Source organism: Rutidosis leptorrhynchoides, chromosome 1 (genome assembly GCF_046630445.1).
Source record: "Rutidosis leptorrhynchoides isolate AG116_Rl617_1_P2 chromosome 1, CSIRO_AGI_Rlap_v1, whole genome shotgun sequence".
NCBI lineage: Eukaryota > Viridiplantae > Streptophyta > Magnoliopsida > Asterales > Asteraceae > Rutidosis > Rutidosis leptorrhynchoides.
The window spans coordinates 671,218,241-671,225,653 of record NC_092333.1 but is presented as its reverse complement, the minus strand read 5'-3'; positions in this window follow the sequence as shown (position 1 = coordinate 671,225,653).

Genomic DNA, 7,413 nt, shown 5'->3' with positions numbered 1-7,413 from the left:
GATAAACCTAAGAAATCTTCTATCATCTATCCTAACTATATTTGTATCAAGTGATACAGTACTCATCAACTCAACACACCATTCCTTATATACAGGTCTACGAATGGTGAAAAGACGTTCCCAATCTGTAAAAGAAGAACTGTCATACCTTTGAACTAAAAGCTGTCTAACACGGTCAGCTAGATGGACCGTTTCCAAAGGGGCCCAATCAATTACCCTTGGCACCTCTACATTTTTTGTTACCAATTTGAATTTGTTCCTTTGATATGTCTCGTAATCTCTCCATCTTCTATCAAATCTCAGATTAGGATGTAGAGTGTGCTCAGGAATCGTTGGGAATTCTACTGGCGTCCTCATTGGGAATACTATGAATTCATCAACAAACTGTACTGGATCATAATAAGGTATGTGCTGATCAGGCTGTTGTTGTTCCTGTTGTGGTTCTTGTTCGTGTTGCATTTCTGGCTATGGTTCTTGTGCTGGTGCTGGTCGTCTAGATGATGATGCTCCTGAACCTCCAGTATCGGCTCTCTGTAAAACACATTAAACACAAAAATTGTGCATCCAAATATGCATTAGTGTTAGCAAAATAACAACTTAAAACAATCACTATAACATGTTAAATCAAAATTAAACTTATACACATTTTCACAATTTTTCACAATTCTACACTTTTCAAATAAGCACATATGAAAATGTATACAAAATTCATAAGCATTTAACTCAAATAACATGTCAAAATATTCATTATTAATAATTAAACAAGTCTCAAATGGCAAATATATCAAATTAATCAAGTTCATGAATTTTGGACTTAAAAAGTCCACTTTAATCTCCAAAAATCATGTTTAGGATCATTGTTTGGATCATTTAACTATCTAAACATGTTACACTACTCAATTTAGCAATAATTCATGACAAAAATCGGCCATAACCTGTTTATATCAAAAAGCCCCAAATTTCTCAAGAACACAAACCCTAGATTTCTAAAAATTTTGAAGTTTTTGGCTTCAAATCATGTTAAATAGCATCAATCTAGGTTATACATGCATAAAATACTAACAATTTAACACTAATTACACTAGAAATTAACAAAATTGCATTAGGTAAAAAATTGGTAATTATCACAAAAACTAGGAATTTATAGAGTTTAGGGGTGTAATTTTTACCAATTTGCTGAGGAATGAGAATCTAGGCATGATTAGAGCAAGAAAAATGACGAATTATGGTGGAAAAATGGCGAAAATTGGTGAATTTTTGGGTGAGTTTCGGGCGTATGTGTGTGTTTTGTGGTGAAGAACAGACCAGCTGCTGTTATTTGTTTCTGACCTGCATTTGGTCCCCATGCGATCGCATGGGTTCCAAGTGCAAACCCCATGCGATCGCATGGGGTGCCGGCTACAGTGTTTTCAGGTTTTTTTTTTTTTTTTTTTTTTTTTTAAACCTTATGCTTTATAAAACTTATAATTAATTAAATTTTAAAAATTTTGTTTTCCTTTAGGATCGAGGGCGTTTCAGATCGTTTTCCTAGTCTGTCTCTCGACAAAATTTTAAAATTTGTCAAATCAAAGCGCGGTTTTTAAAAGTAAAGATTTTTGGGTTTTTTTTTAATGTTTTTGGCATACTTTAATTCAATAAGATTAAAAATAATGATAATAAAAGTTCTCGTCCCTCCCTCGGGTAAAGCAATTTCGGTTCAAAGACCTAGTCTTCAACTTACGACGAATTTTAAAAATCATATTTTTAACTTAATGAGATAAAGTAAATTTTTGTTTTTAAATTCACACAACATAAATATAAAATTCAAAATTAATATTAAAAATTCACACCAAACTTAAAATTTGAAATGCATAAAATTAAAAATTCATATTTTAAAAATTAAAAATTCACACCAAACTTAATTTTAAAAATTCACATTATAAATTCACACCAAACTTATATTAATTTTTTAAATATTTACATTTTTTTTTAAATATTGTTTTTACAAAGTTTACAATATTAATTTAAGATTTAAATATTAATTTTGAAAAACGTGGTAAAAATAAAATTAAAAATCTTTTTGGCTTTTTATCCCACTTTAATCAATCAAATATTATCAAAAATATGCGCCCCTCTTTTCGGTAAAGTAATTTCGGTTCCAAGACCTAATTTAACTCATGACGAATTTTTGAAATATTTTGGGTTGATTGATTAAAGATATTTATACCTTAAGAATAAACGTTAAATTTCGCAGTGATGTAATAAATTTTTGAATGATATCAATAATTTCGGTCGCCAAACCTAATTTTATTCAATACCAATTTAATACTTTTTAGCGAACAAATTAGCGTTTATTATCAAAAGGTTAAAAATAAAAATAAAAATAAAAACTGTACAGACATACCTGTGAAATAGATTTCTTAGTTATATGATCTATCCCATTCATAAGATAGTCGGTTTAATTGGTTTTCCATAGCTACATAGGCGTAACCTCGAGCATTCAGTGTCTTTTCTTCTAAACATATGAACGGTCCGTCTCTGCATAAAGTAACAAATTCGGTATTTGAATAGGTTTGATTATTTGAACATTTACCTCCATGTGACCATTTTCCGCATTTGTGACATCTTTCTAGGTGTCGTGCTCTTCTTTTCGCTGCGGATTTTGATTTTCCTTTACCAAATTGTAACTTATTATCTTCGCATCTGGATTCTTTTCTAACTCCGTCCATTCTTTCTCTGATTACTGATACTAATTCACTCAGGAGTATGTCATTATTACGTTTATTGATCAAAGCGTGTAGCATTAGACCATGGTTTAATTCACAGGCAGTCTTCATTTCGTAAAAACCTAAAAAAATAAAAATTCAGAATGGGGGGAGAAGACTAGTTCTTTAGGGTCTGCTAGGGAAAGACCATTCGGGTTCCATTTTCGAGAACTACACGAAAACAGACAATCTAACTCTAACAGAAATACATATTATCCTTTAAAGACTTGATTCTCCCCACACTTAGTTAGCTGTGGTGTCGAAATTGTGATTAACTTCGTTGTCGACTTCCATCGGACCATGTATGTAATGTTTAACTCTGTGACCATTAACTTTAAATTCAATCCCATTTGAATTTATTAATTCTATCGTTCCGTATGGGAAAACTCTTTTGACCATGAATGGTCCAGACCATCTTGATTTCAATTTTCCAGGAAATAGCTTGAATCTTGAATTGAAAAGAAGAACTTTGTCTCCTTCTTTAAATTCTTTTGAACTTCTGATTCTTTTATCATGCCATTTCTTCGTTCTTTCTTTATAGATTAACGAATTTTCGTATGCTTCATGTCTTAATTCTTCTAATTCGTTTAGTTGACTTAATCGTAGAAGTCCGGCTTCATGTAAATCAAGATTACATGTCTTCAAAGCCCAAAATGCTTTGTGTTCAATTTCTACTGGAAGATGACATGCTTTTCCATAAACAAGTCTAAAAGGTGTGGTTCCAATTGGAGTTTTGTAGGCTGTTCTAAAAGCCCAGAGTGCATCCTCCAATTTAATGGACCATTCCTTTGGATTTGATCCTACGGTTTTCTCTAGAATACGTTTTAAAGCTCGGTTGGTATTTTCAACTTGTCCACTTGTTTGTGGATGATATGCGGTAGAGATTTTATGAGTTACTCCATATCTTTTAAGAACTTTCTCAAGTTGATTATTACAGAAATGAGTACCCCGATCACTTATTAAAGCTTTCGGTGTTCCAAACCTTGCAAAAAGACGTTTTAAAAAGTTGACTACAACTCGTGCATCGTTGGTTGGGAGAGCTTGTGCTTCCGCCCATTTAGATACATAATCAATGGCTACGAGTATATATAGATTATTATGAGATTTTGGAAATGGACCTATAAAGTCAATACCCCAAATGTCAAATACTTTACATACTTGGATGACATTTTGTGGCATTTCATCACGTTGACTTAATTTTCCGGCCCTTTGACATGCATCACAGGATTTGCAAAGAAGGTGTGCGTCTTTGTAAATTGTAGGCCAATAGAATCCAGCATCATAAACTTTTCTTGCTGTTAGTTAAGGCCCATAATGCCCTCCTGTTGGTCCTGTGTGACAATGGTTTAATATTTTACTAGCTTCATCTCCAAATACACATCGGCGTATTATTCCATCGGGACAACTTTTAAACAGATGTGGATCTTCCCAGAAATAGTGTTTTATATCACTGAAGAATTTCTTTCGTTTTTGGTACGATACTCCTTTTTCAAGTAATCCACAAACTAAGTAGTTTGCATAGTCTGCAAACCATGGTATTTCTTTATAATCTATCTTCAATAGATATTCATCAGGAAAGTTGTCTTTTATGGCTGATTCATTTAGAACTTCTAATTCAGGATTTTCAAGACGAGAAAGATGATCAGCGGCGAGATTTTCTGCTCCTCTTTTATCTCGGATTTCAATATCAAATTCTTGTAAGAGTAAGATCCAACGGATTAATCTTGGTTTAACATCTTGTTTCGAAAATAGGTATCTAAGAGCAGAATGGTCGGTATAGACCACCGTTTTTGCTAGAACGAGATATGATCGAAATTTGTCAAAAGCAAAGACAATAGCAAGGAGTTCTTTTTCAGTAGTTGTATAGTTTGTTTGTGCTCCTTGTAACGTCTTACTAGCATAATATATAGGTTGAAATCGTTTTTCAATCCTTTGTCCTAAAACGGTTCCCATTGCAAAATCACTTGCATCGCACATTAGTTCAAATGGTAGATTCCAATTTGGTGTTATCATGATCGGTGCATTAGTGAGTTTCTCTTTAAGAATATTAAAAGATTTGATACACTCATCTGAAAAGATGAATGGAGCATCCTTTTCTAGGAGTTTATTCATAGGAGTGGCAATTTTAGAAAAATCTTTTATGAAACGTCGGTAAAAACCGGCATGCCCTAGAAAACTCCTAACTCCTCTAACATTGGTGGGATGTGGAAGTTTAGCAATTACATCTACTTTAGCTCTATCCACTTCAATTCCTTCTTTTGAAATTTTATGTCCAAGAACGATGCCTTCTTTAACCATGAAATGGCATTTCTCCCAATTAAGTACTAGATTTGATTGTTCGCATCTAAGAAGCATCCGTTCCAGATTAACTAGACATGATTCAAATGTATCACCGAAGACTGAAAAGTCATCCATGAATACTTCCATGCATTCTTCTATCATGTCATGAAAAATTCATACACCTTTGAAAGGTTGCAGGGGCGTTGCAAAGTCCAAATGGCATGAGTTTGTAAGCAAAAGTACCATAAGGGCACGTGAATGTGGTTTTCTCTTGATCTTCGGGTGCTATTGGAATTTGAAAATATCCGGAAAATCCATCTAGAAAACAATAGTAACTATTTCCGGCTAATCTTTCCAACATTTGATCTATGAAAGGTAAGGGAAAGTGATCTTTTCTGGTGGCGTCATTTAATTTTCTATAATCAATACATACACGCCATCCTGTTACAGTCCTAGTAGGAATAAGCTCATTTTTCTCATTTGTAATGACAGTCATGCCACCCTTCTTAGGTACGCATTGAACTGGGCTTACCCATGGACTATCAGAGATTGGATAAATTAGACCTGCATCTAGCAGTTTAATAATCTCTTTCTTAACTACATCTTGCATATTAGGATTTAGTCTTCGTTGGCGTTGCACATATGTTTTATGACCTTCTTCCATAAGGATTTTATGTGTGCAATACGAAGGACTTATTCCTTTAATATCATGAATCTTCCATGCAATGGCTGGTTTATGAGCTTTCAACACAGAAATGAGTTGTGATTTCTCATTTTCAGTAAGAGAAGACGATATTATTACAGGTAATTCAGATTCACCATGTAAATAAGCGTATTCCAAATGGTTTGGAAGTGGCTTTAACTCTAATTTCGGAGGTTCTTCTATCGATGATTTATATCGATATATGTCTTCTTCTTTTAGCATTTGAATTTCTTCTGTTGTTGGTTCATATCCATTAGCTATAAGTGTAGCTAACATTTCAGCTTCATCAATTGGTTCATTACCTTCTCCTAAAGAACATTCTCCTGTTCCTTGTAATTCTGGAAATTCTTCTAATAATTCTGCATGTGCATCTATAGTTTGAATATAATAACATGTATCATCTGCAGATTGTGGTTGTTGCATTGCTCTATCAACTGAAAAGGTAACACTCTCATCCTCTATACTTAGGGTCAATTTCTTACCGAACACGTCTATCATTGCTTTAGCCGTGTTTAAGAATGGTCTTCCTAATATGAGAGGAACTTGAGAATCTTCTTCCATGTCCAAAACAACAAAATCTACTGGAAATACTAAAGTACCAACTTTAACTAGCATGTTCTCCATTATCCCTCTAGGATATTTTATTGATCTATCGGCTAGTTGTATGCTTATTCTGGTTGGTTTCAATTCTCCAAGGTCTAGTTTAGCGTATAGTGAATACGGCATTAAATTTATACTAGCACCTAAGTCTGCCAATGCTTCTATTGAACTAAGACTACCCAGAAAACATGGAATTGTGAAACTTCCTGGATCAGATAGTTTTTCTGGTATCTTATTTAACAGCACTGCTGAACAATTAGCATTCATAGTAACAGCCGAGAGTTCTTCCATTTTCTTTCTATTTGAGATTAGATCTTTCAAGAATTTATCATATCTAGGCATTCCTGAAATCACATCAATGAAAGGAAGATTTACATTTATCTGTTTAAACATATCCAAGAATTTGGATTGCTCGGCTTCAAGTTTCTCTTTCTTCATTTTACTCGGGTAAGGAAGTGGTGGTTGGTATGGTTTAACATAAGGTTTATCCTTAACTATGTTATCTTCATTAACCTTTTCAACTACCGGTTCTTTTTCCTTATCTTGATCAGGTTGTGGTTCTTGTGGAGTAGGAATAGCTTTATCAGAAGTTACAGGTATTTCAGGTGGTTTAAGTGTTGTACCACTTCTTGTGGTAATGGCTTTAGCTGTTTCATTCCGGGGGTTAGCATTTGTATCACTAGGTAGACTTCCCGGTTTTCTTTCACCTATTAATCTTGCTAGGTTACTTACTTCTTGTTCCAGATTTTGAATAGAAGCTTGTTGATTTCTAAATGCTTGAGCATTTTGTTCATTAGTTTGTTTCTGAGATGTGAAAAACTGCGTTTGAGTTTCAACTAGCTTCGTCATCATATCTTCTAAATTCGGCTTTTTATCATCGGTTTGTTGTGGTGGTTTGTTTTGAAAATTAGGTCTCTGCTGATTGTAATTGTTATTAGATACTTGTTGATTGGTAGGACCTTGTTGGTTGTTGTATGGAATATTTCGGTTATAATTCTGGTTTTGATTGTAAATCGGTCTTGGCGGTTGATAATTATTCTGATAATTATTTCCAGGCCTTTGGTTTATGTATGAAATATTCTCTCT